The 15378-nt window shown below is 42.4% G+C and overlaps 1 long non-coding RNA gene and 1 pseudogene across 3 annotated transcripts in view; both read left to right on the top strand.

The window, feature by feature from the left end:
* The first annotated feature begins 2702 nt into the window (after window positions 1-2702).
* LOC309855227 (large ribosomal subunit protein uL11 pseudogene) lies at window positions 2703-3240 on the top strand (annotated as a pseudogene). The gene has a single exon. The product of its transcript is annotated as a large ribosomal subunit protein uL11 pseudogene (transcript).
* An 11318-nt stretch (window positions 3241-14558) lies between these two features.
* The window catches only part of LOC309855192, a 49428-nt gene continuing 48608 nt past the window's right edge, over window positions 14559-15378 (top strand). For both annotated transcript variants that reach the window (XR_014306653.1, XR_014306654.1), the window contains exon 1: window positions 14559-15216. This is a non-coding gene — a long non-coding RNA (uncharacterized lncRNA). The remainder of the gene's footprint in view (window positions 15217-15378) is intronic.

Below are 15378 nucleotides of genomic sequence, written 5' to 3'. Positions count from 1 at the left end.
GGTTTCTGCTTCTAGTAATGATAGAGTAAGATCTTACTAGACTGTCTCTCCTATAAAAACCAACTAAAAATCTGGACAAGTAGCAAAAACTGTAGCTATGTGAGGTAACAGAAAATCAACAATAGCAGACAGACTCTTCATGGAAGTACATTGTCAGAGGAGCAGAGTTTTTTTTCAAAGTAAGTTCTCATTTTTGTGGCTTTTCCCCTGGGGACAATGTGGTGATATGATTGCTGGAGGTGACAGGGTGCTTGTGGAAAAACTGGAATCTCTCTGGGCTGGGAAACCAGAGAGATTTCAGAGGTTTCCCAATTTCCTGGGAAACCAGGAAATTGAAGCCAGAGAAATTGTGTCTGCTGAAGAGAGTGGAAGAATCACAGACGGGAAAGAACCAAAGAGGATCCCAAATTCTGACTATCCATATCTCCCTGTGACCCCTTGTATAGGCGTTTACAGAACAAACTGATAGTGATTCCAATAAAGAAAAAACATTTGAACAGACACAGGAATGCAGGAGCTGCTATGCAAGAGAAAGAGTTAGTGGTTCTTATCAGGGGGGAAAAAACTAGAATTTTTTCCATAAACATTTACAATGACCAGGATACAACCCAAATTTATCTGACTTACAAAAATCCATGAATTTGGAACACATTCTTGAGAGAAAAGAAAATGTGAACGTGACCCTGAGATGACCTAGATATTGGAACTAGCATAGAGGGATTTAAAAATGGCAACCAAAACTATCCTCAATGAAGTAAAAGAAAATATGCTTATGATGAATGAAAAGATAGGAAATCTTAGTAGTGAGAGAAAAATGATTTTTTTAAAAACCTAAATGATTAGAAAAAGAAAAAAAATTTTAAATGGAAACTTCAGTACCAAAAAATACAGTATCAGAAATGAATGGACTTGATAGCCAGTGGAGATGACAATGGAAATAGTAAGAGAACTTACTATTGGAGCAATAAAAATTATCCAAGGTGGAGAACAGAGAGCAAAAAATAAAAAAAATTAAATAAAATAAAAAAATTAAAACATTAAAAAAAAAAAACCACATCATGGGGGACCTGGGTGCCTCAGTGGGTTAAGCCTCTGCCTTCCGCTCAGGTTATGATCTCAGGGTCCTGGGATCTGAGTCCCACATTGGACTCCTTGCTTGGCAGGAAGACTTCTCTCTCCGCCTCTGCCTGCCATTCTACCTGCTTGTGTGCACATGCTCTCTCTCTCTCGCTCTCTCTCTCTCTGACAAATAAATAAATAAATAAATAAATAAATAAATAAATAAAATCTTTAATAAAAAAGGATAAGATAGGGTGAAGGAATATGGATCAACACCAAAATGAAGTTTTTTTTTTTTAAAGATTTTATTTATATATGAGAGAGGTGGGGAGAGCACATGAGCAGGGGGAGGAGCAAAGGGAGAGAGGGAGAGGGAGATAATCCCAAGCAGACTCTGCACCAAGTCTAGAGCCCAACCCTATGACACCAAGATCATGACCTGAGCTGAAACCATGAGTTGGTCACCTGACTAAGCTATCTAGGTGCCCCTTGCAAGGTTTTTGTAAATTGTGTGAAATACAACCATGCTTACTAAAGCATTTTGTAAAAAAGTAGGGATGTATATTATAATTTCTAGGGTAGCCACTAAAAATAATGCAAAGAAGGAAAGCTAAAAAGCCAACAGGATAATTAAACTTAAATCTTAAAAAATATTGAAACAATAAAAAAAGATAGGAATGGAGGAACAGTAGAACAAAAGAAAACAACAAAAACCAGAGGAAAAATATAAAAAATCAAATGGTGGCTCCAAATCCAACTATACCAATAATTACATTAAATACTAATGGATTAAGATACTCCATTTAAAAGGTAGAGATTGTCCTATTGAAGAAAACAAGATCCAACTACATGTTGTCTACAAGAGACACACTTAATATAAAGACACAGATATGTTGAAAGTAAACAAATTAAAATACTCCGTTTAAAAGGCAGAGATTGTCATACTGAAGAAAACAAGATCCAACTATATGTTGTCTTAAAAAGTTAAAGTTAGACATACTTAAAAAGTTAAAAAGTGTGTCTCTTGTGGAGACACACTTAATATAAAGACACAGATATGTTGAAGGTAAATGGGTGAAAAAACATAATGTGAACACTAAGTATAGGAGAGCTGAAGTGGCTATATTAATATCAGAAAAAGGAGAATTCAAAACAGAGTATTTTTAGAGGCAGAGAGAAACATTTCACAATGATAAAAAGGGTCATTTCACAATGACTTTACTTGTAAATATGTATATGCTTAATAACAAAGCTTCAAAATATATGAAACAAAATTGATGGTGTTGAAAGGAGAAATAGACAATTCCACAATTATTGGTGATTTTATCATTTCTCCCCAGCAATTGATAAAATGAGACCCCCCCCCAAAAGAAAAGAGAAAAAAGAACTGTGATTTTGAACAACAGTGTCAATCACTTTGGTTGAGTTGTTTTTTATAGAATATTATACTGAATGATGACCAAAAAACACATATTTTTTTCAAGGACACATGGTGTGTTTACCAGGACAATTGGGCCATAAAGCAAGTCTTAAATTTAAAGACTGACATTGTGGCTTTTTGGATTTTGCCTGGGAGGAGGTGAGGGTGCAACTGTCTTTGGTCCTCCCAAATCCGGGTTCATCTAACACCAGCTGCCTCCACCATGCCACCTAAGTTGAACTCCAACCAGATCAAATAATATACCTGAGGTGCCCTCGTGGGGAAGTCAGTGCCACGTCTACCTTGGCCCCCAACATCAGCCCCTTGGGTCTATCTCCAAAAAAGTTTGGTGATGACATTGGAACGGTTTAAGATTACAATGAAACTGACCATTCAGAACAGAAAGCCCAGACTGAAGTGGTGCCTTCTGCCTCTACCTTGATTAAAAAAGCCCTTAAGGAACCACAAAGAGACAGAAGGAAGCAGAAAAATATTAAGCGCAGTGGAAATGTCACTTTTGATGAGATTGTCAACATTGTCTGATGGATATGGCACTGATCTTTACCAGAGAACTCTCTGGAACCATTAAAGACATTCTGAGGACTGCCCCGTCTGTGGGCCGCAATGTTGATGGCTGCCACCCTCATGACATCATGGATGACATCAATAGTGGTGCAGTAGAATGTCCAGCTAGTTAAGAACTACAAAGGAAAATCTTTCAGTAAAGGATCATTTAACAACCAAAACACAAAAAACAAACAAAAAAAGATCAACATCATAGAGAATATGTTCTCTGATTATGGTGGAATTAAATTAGAAATCAATAAGATAATTAGGAAAACTCCATATATTTGGAAATTGTGACCACACTTCTAATTAATCCATCATTTAAAGAAGTCACAGTGGAAATTAGAAGATATTTTGAATTAAATGATAATGAAAATACACACATCAAAATCTGTGGGATATTGCTAAAGCAGTGCTGATTGTAGGACCACAACAGGAAATATACAAGATAAACCTAGAATGTCTTGTGCCAGAGAGTAAGGAAATGCTCAAAAATCAAGAGGATAGGGGCATATTGAAGAGATACAGGAGCAGCCTAAAAAAGCTCCCATGACCAAAGTTGGGACAGTTTGAGTTACAAGACCAATAATGCAATATTGGATTATAACCCCAAATATAAAATGAATATCCATGGATCTGTATTGATATAAATCAATGACTGAATAAACAAATGTGGGAGAAGAATTCCAGATAAATTAAGTGAATGCTACTGCCCACCCCTTTGAGTATGAGCTGTAAAGTATAGAAAGGGATGGCGGGGCAGGGGGAACAGAGAGGAAGATGAGAAAATAACTTGACAGTGGAAAAACTGATCGAGATTAACATTGTCATTGATAAGCCATGCTGAAACATACCCTTCACATGATATGATGAGAATGGCACGTCACCTTCATGGTCTTTCTCCTCAAAACCCATTATACCAGTCTAACCAGAGAAAGACAAACTGGGAATCTCCAGGATTCCTCAAAACGGCCAAGGTCACCAACAACAAAGAATCTGAGAAACTGTCACAGTCAAGAGGACCCTAAAGAGACCAATGACTAAATAGATTGGAACATCTGGATAGGATTCTGAAAATAAAAAGGATGTTAAGGAAAAGCTTACAAAATCCAAAAAAAGTATTGATTCAGTTTATAGTAATAAACTAATGTTGATACCTTAATTGTGACATGTACCATAAGAATGTGAAGTGTCAGCAATAGGGGGAACAGGGTGAAGGGTGTATGGAAACTCTGTGCTATATTCACAACTTTTCTGTAAATCTAAAAATATTCTAAAATTAAAAATTTGTTTAAAAAATTATGGGATGGACCTAGAGCAGTGCAGAGAGGGAAATTCATAGGTTTAATGCTTATATTGGAAAAAAGTTCCCTAAAATCAATTACCTAAGTTTATCACTTTAGATGTTAGAAAATGAGAAATTAAATCCAATGTAAATAAAAAGAAGGAAATAATAAAGACCAGAACTTAATGAAATAGAAAATGAACAGACAATGAAGAAAATAAAAATAAAAACCTGGTTGTTTGAAATGATCAGTAAAATTGGTAGGGCTCTCATCAGATAGATTAAGACAAAAACGGAGAAGGCACAAATTAATAATTTGAGAAATGAAAGAGAAAGCATTACTATAGACTCTAGAGTCATGAAAAGAATGATAAAGTTATGTTGTAGAGAACTTTGAGCCAATAGGTATGACTACCTATAAGGAATGGAAACATTCCTTGAAAGACCAAAATTGACAAGGGTGATTTAGAAAGAAGTAGAAAACTTTAATAGACCTATATAAAATACAGAAATTGAATTCATAGTTAAAACTTTATCCACAAAGATAACTTCAGGTCCAGATGGCTTCACTGGAGAATTCTATTAAACATTTAAGGGGAAAAAAATCATACTAGGCTCACAAAAATTCTTTAAGAAAATAGAGGAGAAGGGAACCGTTCCCAACTTATTTTATGAGGCTGGTATAACCCTGATTCCAAAACCAGATAAAGACATTACAAAAAAGAACTAGAGGCCAATATCCCTCATGAGTAGAGACATAACAATCCTTCATAAAATATTAGCAAATAGAAACCAGTGACATATAAAAAAGGTAATAGATCATGACCAAGTAGGATTTATTCAAGGAATGCAAGACTGGCTTAACATTTCAAAATCAATCAATATAACTCAACAAATTAACAGAATAAAGGAGGAAAGCATATGATCCTTTCAGTAGATGCAGAAAAGCTTTTGTTAAATTAGACATGCTTCCATAAAAACAAACAACAACAAAACACTCAGCAAATTCAGAATAGGAGGGCACTTTCTCAACCTAATTAAAGAGATCTTCTAAAACTTACATTTTATGCTTAGGCAAAAGGTCCAGTGATTTCTCCCTTAGATGAGGAAGAAGGCAAAGATACTTTCTCTCAACACTCGTATTCAGCATTGTACCGGGGTTTGTAGCCCATGTAAAAAGACAATGAAAAGAAATAAAAGCATATATATTGGGCAGGAAGAAGTAAAACTGTCTATATTTGCAGATAACATAATTGCACGTGGGGAAAATCCCAAAGATTCTACAAAAGAGCTGCTAGAATTAATAAACACAGCAGTATCTTAGGATATAAGGTTAGTATACAGAAATTAATCTTTTTTTTTTTTTTTTTTTTTTTTTAAAGAAAGCTCCACACCCATCGTGGAACCCAACACAGCGGCCCAAATTCACGATCCTGAGATCAAGACCTGAGCTGAAATCAAGAGTCAGAAGATTAACTGATTGAGCCACCCTGGCACCCCAATCTTATTTTTATATGCTAGCAATGAACATTTAGAAAATCCTTTTTTAAAAATCTCCATTTGCAATAGCATGAAAAATACTTAGAAGTAGATTTAATAAGAGATGTGTAAAATCTGTATGCCGAAAACTAGAAAACATCACAAAGGAAGACTTAATTAAGTAGATTCCATGTTAATGGATTACATGATAAAGCATTGGAATATTCGATATGATTCAGATGGCAATTCTCCCCAAACTAACCTATAGAGTCAGTGCAATCTTAATGAAAACCCTAGAAGGTATTTTTGAAGAAATTGACATGCTGATGCTGAAATTTATATGAAAAAGAAAAAATGCATAGAAGAGCCAAAATAATTTTGAAAAGGGACAAAGCTGGATGACCTACATTATCTGATTTTAAACTTGTCATAACTTACAGTGATCAAGATGTGTGGTATTGAAATAAATATAGATCAATGGAACAGACGAGAAAGACAGAAAGAGACCCACACTTATATATGGTCAATTGATTTGTTAAAAAAGAAAAATAAAAAGTAGACTAGGTGTGCCTGGGTGGCCCTGGGTTGGTTAAGTGTCTAACTCTTGGTTTTGTTTCAGGTCATGATCTTGGGATCCAGTCCCGTGGTGCACTCCCTAGCTCAGAGCAGGTTCTGCTTGGGATTCTCTCTCCCTCTCCCTTTGCCCCTCTCACTCATGCTCTCTCTCTTTCTCTAATAAATAAATAAATCTTAAATAAAATAAAAGAGTACCTTTTCTCTTTTTAACAAATAGCTTTTATTTTGTAGAGCAGTTTTAGGTTTGTAGGAAAAGTGATTAGATAGTAAAAAACGTCCCCATACATGTCCTACTCTGACACATACACAGCCTAATCTACTATCAACATCCCATACTAGAGAGGTACATTTGTTATAACCGATAAGCCTACATTGATCTCAACATTGTCACCCAAAGCCCATAGTTTACATTAGGTTTCACTCTTGGTGTTGTACATTCTGTAGGTTTTGACAAGTGGTACTCAACGCTAAGTATCATGAAGAATAGTTCTACAGCTTAAAGATCTTCAATTGATTTTTGACAAAGGTAGCAAGGCAAGGCACTTGGAAAAAATAGTCTTTTTTACATATGGTGCTGGGACCACCAAATATCTGTATTTTAAAAACTGAACCTTGCTCCTTACCTTAAGCCGTGTAGAAATATTGACTCAAAATGAATCACAGAGCTAAACATGAAGTGACAACTAGAAGGAAACATAAAAGAAAATCTTTGTTGCATTAGGTTAAGTAAATATTTCACAAAGATCCAAGAAAGTACACATCAGTTGATAAAATTAGCTTTTGGGGCACTTGATTGGCTCAGTTAGTAGAGTGTCTTGATCTTAGGGTCATGAGTTTGAACCCCACATTGGGTGTAGAGATTATTTAAAAATAAAATCTTTTTAAAAAATGAAATTAAAACCTTTTGCTTTTCAAAAGACACAAGTAAGAAAACAAAAAGCAGGTCACTGAGAAAAAATATTTGCAAAGCATCCTTATGAATAGGATTTATATTCAGAATATACAGAATACATTTGTACTCAGAATATACATAGAACTCTTAAAATTCAATAAGAAAACAAGCAACCCATAAAACATGGGCAATTGGAATACATCATTTTCAAAAGAAGATGTAAGAAGGGCCAGCAAATATATAAAAAGATGCATCACCAGTTATGACGTAACTTCATAGTAAACCCCAGCGAGATACTCCTGCACGCTCACTAAAATATGTCAGGTGAGAAACACCGATGAAACCAAGTGCTGGGGAGGGTGTGGAACCACTAGAACTCTTTCACATTGTCAGAGAGAATGCAAAATTGTACAGCCACTTCAGAAAACAGTGTGGCAATGCAATGAGAATAAATAAATAGATAGATAGATAGATAATTAATTAATAATCACCCTATGACCTGGCAATCACACTCCCGGATAAGTACAAAGACTTGTACCTGAATGCTCACAGAAGCTCTATGCAAAAATCATTAAAACTGGGGAAGACATTGGGGTTCCTGGGTGGCTCAGTGGTTTAAGCCACTGCCTTTGGCTCGGGTCATGATCTCAGGGTCCTCGGACTGAGTCCCACATTGGGCTCTCTGCTCTGCAGGGAGCCTGCTTCCCTCTCACTCTTTCTGCCTGCCTCTCTGCCTACTTGTGATCTCTGTCAAATAAATAAATAAAATCTTTAAAAATTTAAAAGAAAAAAAAACTGGGGAAGACATCCAACGTCCATCTACTGGCGAGTGGGTAAGCAGATTGTGGAGTACCTATGTGCTACTCAGCACCAAGAAAGATGAAACATGAACCCATGCAACATGGAGGAATCTCAGAAACATGACAGGAAGCGAAGGACGTCAAAAGAAAAGACTACATACTGCTTCATTTCATTTCTCTGGAACTTTAGAAAAGGTGAAACTATAGGGACAGAAAACAGATCAGTGGATTCCTTGGGTGAGTGTTGGGTGTCGAGGGGAAAGTATCAACAGTGGTGATTGCAGGAGAGAAGTTTTTATGGTGCTGGAAACATCTATGTCTTGAGAGTGGTTATGTTTACAGGACTGTGTCCGGTGACTCAATTTTCATCAGACTTTACACTTAAAGTGGGTGAATTTCATTGTATACAATTATCCCTGGTTGCCATGTGCTGAACCCTTTGAAAGGAGCAAGAGTGGGTGCCAAGAGGCCAGTTGGGAGGCTGAGGTGTCTCCCCATCCCTCACCTTTCAAACAGTGCCCCTTTCCAATTGCTTTGCAGCTGGAGAGTCTGACGGAGCACACGTGGGGGACCTGGTTAGTTTCCAGCTCACTATGATACGAGGGATCAAATCACCACCACGGCTCTGGCCACTATCTCCATCTCTGGCTGGTTCCCAAGGATGTCATTGGGTTAACTGAGATTTTGTCTACAAAGCAATCCCACTTCCATGGAGACCAATATCCACTAAAGCCCAAGGAGTTTACAGGGTTCATCCACTGCAACTTGATTTCTCTTGGCCTCTGTTTTTTTGTCTGCAAAGGGGAGGGCTTAACTACACGTGGCCTCCGTGGCCTCCGAAGACCCTGTGAGCCCTAACAGCTTGTGATTTAAAGTACAATGCAGGCTTGATTTGAGTTTTTATTTATAGTCTTCATATGTATGCTCCTCAGCAGGAATGCCCTCTCATCCTAGCACCTGATTACATCTTCCTCAGCCTGCAAGAGCAGCTCTAGTTTTCTTCAAACCCCGTGAAGCCCCTTCTTACCAGTCTAAGTCCTGCTGATCTAGCCTCCTATTGGTCTGTTCTGAATAATTTAGCACGTACATGCGCTGTAACACAAACCCTTTTGGCTGTGATTTTATATATGATATTGGTCTTTCCTTCTCAATCAGGTTGCAAAAGCCGTGGGGGTCTTATATTTCTCAGGTTTTCCCCTTCCCCAACACCCCCTGCCCTACACACACACACACACACACACACACACACTCAATGGTCACACATTGCTGTGAGCTTTGAGCATTAGGTAAATCCTCAATACAGTCTTGATAGGTTCCTGTTGCTCTCAATCTGCTTCTAGAATTTGTTTTTCTTCACTTCTGCTGAACTGTCCGCCTTCAGGACTAACATGGGCTGCTCTTGCTCCAGGACCAAGCCTGTGACCTACAGCTAGTTCTCAGAAATCATTAGGAAGCTGAAATCCTCTCTGGCTGTCCAAATGCCACCCACAGTCCTTACTGTTTGGAATTTCACTAGAAGTTGACAGTATGTATACTCAGAAATCTTCCCACCAAACAGATGCCTTGGCTGAAGACGGGGGAAGAAAAGATCTAGATGAGAAGAATTTTTTCCGTGTTCTCTCAGAGAAGATCACTGGCCCGATAGCATGATTTCTTTTGGACGCAGACCAATTTCTATCTGGTCTTAAGCACATGGGTCCCAGACACATGTAGATCAAGGCTCATTTCTAGGGTTTTATAGAAATAAAACCAATTAACCATATGTTGAGATGTATGGTCTTGGAAGTCAGCTGGACTTAGGGTCAAGTCCTGGATTGCCACCTCCTGGCCGTGTGACTTTGGTCTAATGACAGACCATCTCTGTGCTCCCATTTCTGTATATTTAAGGTCTGAGAAAAACAGCGAAAATGAAACATGTATGGTGCTTTGTGCAGGGGCTGGCATATATTTAATTACTCAACAAATGGTCCTCATTATTCTCTTTGTGTCGCTCCCAAAATGCAGGGTGCTAAGCAAAAACGGTTCCCCTTTTGCACGGGGGAGGCCCGGGCTGCGTGAGTCCCAGAGGGGAGGGTGGTAGGACACACTCTGATTCTCAACGAGTTGCTCTCCAGGACCTTGCGGCGAAGTGCCGCCTGCGGCCTCCCGCCGTATTCTGGGCGGGTCCCTGCAGGCTTCAAAGGCTCAGCCCTTCCTTTTGAAGGGGAGTATTTGCAGCTCATTAGCTCTGTGGCAGAGACCACCAACCAAAGCAAATCAGGGTTCTGGTTTAGCCTGCACAAGATCCCCCAAAGACCTCTGCAGCTTTTTAGAGGAGAGACGTTTGCTTTGCCTAGACCGGCTCCGCGAGGAGAGGCGGCGGGCCGTGGAGCACGACAGTAGGAGCGCATAACCGGCTGGGCTCTCCGCGCTGCAGAGAAATCTTCGGACTCTGCGGAATGATCCAGCTTCAGCCGATCAGCGCAGAGCCCTGCACATCTGGACACTGTGTGTGTGGGGGGGGGGGGGGGGGGGATGGGATGCTGCTGCTGCTGCGATAACATCATTCTCGGAAGAACTCTCAGGCAAAATACACATTAGAGACCAAGACAAACACCCTCCTGCTATTCCAGCCACATGCCAGGCCCGGGCCGCGCTGCTGTCCTGAGCCCGAGCCCTAGAACGAAGAGGTGGGGCTTTTTGTTTCCAGCACCAGTCGAAACCATGGGCTGGACCCACAGAGAACCCTACAATCCCAGCGCTCCCAGGAGCTCCAGTCCGGGATTCTGTGTCCGGGCAGAAATGTGTCCAGGTTAACCTGGTTGTAATGAGCACACTGAGTTCTGTCTCTCCAGACCTTAGCGGGGTCAGAGGGAGCGATCTCACAACCGCCCTCACTCACTGCTGGGGGCATCTCCCTAGCTCTTTTTCTATCCCAGAAGTGTGGCCAGAAGCCTCTTAACTTGGCTTCTGGGGACTGGGCTCTAGGCTGGTCTCAGAGGGGAAAAAAGTCTATAGTCTACACAGGGAACAGGGAAAGAGCCCTTTTCCCCCTTAAGCACCTTTCCCTGGGTGGGTGCTGCCTGCAGCAATTTTAAAGCCTTTAGTCCTGCAATTAGGGAAGACTGAAAGGCAAATCTCTCTAGGTTGACCTAACACAGGGTTTTAAATTCACACATAAGTACAAATACTGGAGGTTAAAGATACTTCCCTGAGGCATGTTTTACTAGGCAGACAAATCATGGTTAAGGTACTAGGTTTTACAAAGCTGGCAGGAGGGCTGTGAAGGAACCAGGACCCGCTGGTTAGTTCTGCCCAAAGCTTTCACTTGGGGTGGTGGATTAGGGGCCTGGGTGGACCAGAACAGACGCTTCTCTTTTGGAAGTCAATAGAGGGTAGATGTGGATTGATTGGCAGAGTCTGTGATGTCCTGTGGTGGGTGCTTAATCCAGACCCTGATGTACTTGGCCTGCAACAGGCTGACCTTCTGGTGAACTTGGAGGGACAGACCTTTGGTCTTCTCTGTTCATTTAAGAGGCCTGGATGTCCCTAAGAATGTCATTTAATCAGGAGCTTTATGGGGAAGGAGAGTAGGGTGATGCTGAGAAAGGGGCAGTGGTTGGTGGACATGGAGAGTCCCATTTACTCAGGTTCTGGGGAGTGTCAAAGAAGCAGGGTTGGGATGGAATTTGAGCTGGGGGGGTATGGGGGGGTGAAGGGTGAAGGAACTAGAAGAGGGAAAAGGAAGCACAAGAATGCTTTTATGTCTTTATATTTTAAATGGGAATATGTGGGGTGGGGGGAAGAGAAGGGCTTTTCAGACACTCAAAAATGGGCCTTTTATTCCCCCTCCTCGCTCTGCAGCCAGGACTCAAGATGTTTTTCAGGAACATGCTTCCATGCAGGTAGGTCCCACATGTCACTCCCATGTCCTGGCCCCTTTTCTGAGCCAGAGACAATTTTCTAAAGCTTCTTTTCTTTTTTCTCAGGCTTTGCAGCTAGCCAGCAAATAGTTAATGTTCTCTCACTTTTCCTCCCTTCCCCTCTATTCCTTTCCTTTCCCTGCCCTCCCCGCCACCTTTCTGCACTGCCAGCTCTCTCTCCTTTTCTCCTTCACGCCCCTGCTCTTCCTCTTCTCCTCTCCTGGGCACTCCTGGCCTCCTGCGTGAAAGGGCAGACAGGATTCTGCCAAGCAGCCCCCAGCTCTGGCAGTGCGGCTGGAGACAACTCAGCCAAGTGGCCCAAACTAATGAATTCAAGACCTGCTGGGCTGGCCCACAGAAATTGCTAGGCCCCAGCCTTGCAGGAAAAAGCAGAAAACTGACCCCTTGTCGGGAAGATTTACACCCTGAGGCCCAGCAGGCCCTATTGCGTCAGGCAAACAATTACTTGGAAAACTACATTTTGTTGAAACAAAGGACACTCAAAGAAATTGTTTAATTCCTTGTTGCTGCCACCCCCCCCCACACACACACCACAGTTTTGCTTTCCCAAGTCACTGGCTCCTTCCTCATCCTCATTGTGTTCTAGGGCTGCAGAGAACCTGAGTTGGGCTGCTTTGAAAACAGATGAGTGGGGCGCCTGGGTGGCTCAGTGGTTTAAGCCTCTGCCTTGGGCTCAGGTCATGATCTCAGGGTCCTGGGATTGAGCCCCACATCGGGCTCTCTGCTCAGCGGGGAGCCTGCTTCCCCCTCTCTCTCTGCCTGCCTCTCTGCCTACTTGTGATCTCTCTCTGTCTATCAAATAAATAAATAAAAACTTTAAAAAAATAAAAAAAAGAAAAAGAAAACAGATGAGCAGGCCAAAGTGAGGGGAGGTGGGGGGAGGGCTGGGGTAACTGGTGATGGGCATTAAGGATGCACGGGGTATAATGAGCACTGGGTGTTATAGGCAACAGATGAATCATTGAACAGTACATCAGAAACTAATGATGTACTATACGTTGGCTAATGGAATTTAAATTTAAAAACGTAAAAATAAAATAAAAACAAAGCGCTGTGTCCAAAGGACGAGACACCCCTCTAGGAAGGGGAGCTGGCAGGAGTAGAAAACCCAAGCCCAGAGCTTGACTCCAGTCTGCACCCTTCACCCCTCCCGCAAAGGCGCTTTGGAATTCCCCCCTGCTGGGGTGGGGGCAGCACGCAGCCGACTCTACTCAGAGAGGGAGATCCAGAGCTCCCCAGCGCTGCCTGGCTCCAAGATCCCAGCTCATGAGGGGCAGCCGCAAAACACAGTCCCCCCTAAAGTGGCCACAAGTCTTGGAGAGCTCTCTGTGGGACTTGATTACTGTTTTCAAATACTTAAAAGCTATCATTTGGAAGAGAGATAGATTTATCTGGTCTGCAGCCAGAGGAGAAAATTAAGGCCCAAAGTGGGAGTTATATGAAAACAGAGGTAGGATGCAATAAAAAGCAGCAGAGTGTTGCTGCTGGTGTCATTGGCCGGGGTAACGTGCAGCCTGGGGTGGGCAGGGGGCCCCCAGATCTGGAGGTGTTCAAACAGAGGGAATTTTGAGCTGGGCATCTCCCCACGTGTTACTGGAAGAAAGGTACTATTTTTCAGGGCTACCTACAGTGCCTGGCTTGTACACGGCAGGTACTCAATGTTTTTTGAGTGCACTGATGATTGCAAACCATGGGGCAGAAAGTTGTGGTAAGCAGTACCTAAGGTGTTTTCCAGCAATGACTCTCTGGGAGTCTCTGAAAGTTTTCTAACTTTCCAGAGGCCAGAAATAGAACAAAGTTTGGAATCTGTGAGAGCTAGGTGCACACAAGGAGCTCGGTGGGGGCTGTGGCAGGAACAGGAGTGAGACTGCAGGGGTTCTTCCCTGTGGCTCCTTCCCTGTGGCTCCGAACAAAGGGCTGGTTTCTAGCAGGACCCAGGAACCACACCCTTTGAGGAGCTGGGAGCAGCAAGCTCTTTCCTTCTTAGCTTTGAACCTAACTCCGCACAGTGCTCCAAGGGCAGTCTGGGGGCCTGTGAGGCCTCTCAACAGGGAGGAAGTTGAGAGCATGGGTGGGAGTGGGCAGAGGTGTGTCCCTACTGCCTAGGTCCAGCAGAGCCGCTTTGCTCTTCTTCTTTTTTTTTAAATCTCTTTATTTATTTATTTTTTAATTTTTATTTATTTATTTATTTGACAGACGGAGATCACAAGCAGGCAGAGAAGCAGGTAGAGAGAGAGGAGGAAGCAGGTTCCCTGCTGAGCAGAGAGCCCGATGTGGGGCTCGATCCCCGAACCGTGGGATCATCACCTGAGCTGAAGGCAGAGGCTTTAACCCACTGAGCCACCCAGGCACCCCCGCTTTGCTCTTCTGTGTCTGATGTACTGGAGTCCCCTACAATATTTTTTTTTGGAGACAGGGCTATATGCTGAGAAGTTGGAAAATCATAGGCCTATAGGATTCATGCATTTATTGAGCACCTACTATATACACCAGGCATTGTTCTAGGTACTGCGGAGATGACAGTGAAATGCATGGACAAAATTGCCTGCCCTCAGGAGCTTGTATTCTAAGGGAGGCAGACAAACAAACATCAAAGTAGAGGGTGTCAGAAGATGGTAAGTGCTGTGGAGAAAAAATAAAGGAGGAAGAGGGAAGAGGGGCTGTGGCGAACTATTTTTGAAATTGGGCCGTCAGACAAAGCCTCACTGAAGAGGTGATGTCGGAGCCAAGACTTGAGGGAGGTGAGTGAGCCATGAGGGAGGTGTGTTCCGGGCTGAGGACCAGCTGGGACAAAGGCCTGTCTCCTGTGTTTGAAGAGCAAGGAGGCCGGTGTGGATGAAGAAGCAGGGTGTGGTGCACAGCCTTTCACAGTGGCTCCCCCTGATCTCTGCCTCCTGGGATACTTGCTTTTGTATAATCCACTGCCCTTGAGTGTGGGCTGGACCCAGCGATTTGCTTCCAACAAACATAATACAGCAAAACAGATGGGCTGTCATTTCTGGGAATAGGTTACCAAGATTCTGGCTTCTGCTTTGCGCGCCTCCTCCTATTGTCTCCTTTGCTTGTACCTGCCATGTTGTGAGCTGCCTATGGAGAGGCCCGCCTGACACAGAAGAGAGGGAGGCCCGAGGCCAACAGCCAGTGAGCCGCTGAGGCCCTCAGTCCTGCCCACAACAAGGTGAGTGAGAGTGAGCTTGGAAGCAGATTCGCCCCAGGTGAGCCTTGAGATGACCACGGTTCTGGGCGATACTTTGGTTGCAGCCCTGTGAGAGACTCAGAGCCTTCGGATGCACCTCTGCCACATCCTGCCTCCTGACTGGAAACTGTGAGATAATACATGTCTCCTCTCTTAAGCCACTAAGTTTGGGGGTAATTTA

This window comes from Mustela nivalis, assembly GCF_964662115.1.
Source record: "Mustela nivalis genome assembly, chromosome: 20".
Taxonomy (NCBI): Eukaryota; Metazoa; Chordata; class Mammalia; order Carnivora; family Mustelidae; genus Mustela; species Mustela nivalis.
The sequence above is the reverse complement of the archived record's forward strand: the minus strand, read 5'-3'. Positions and strand labels throughout refer to the sequence as shown.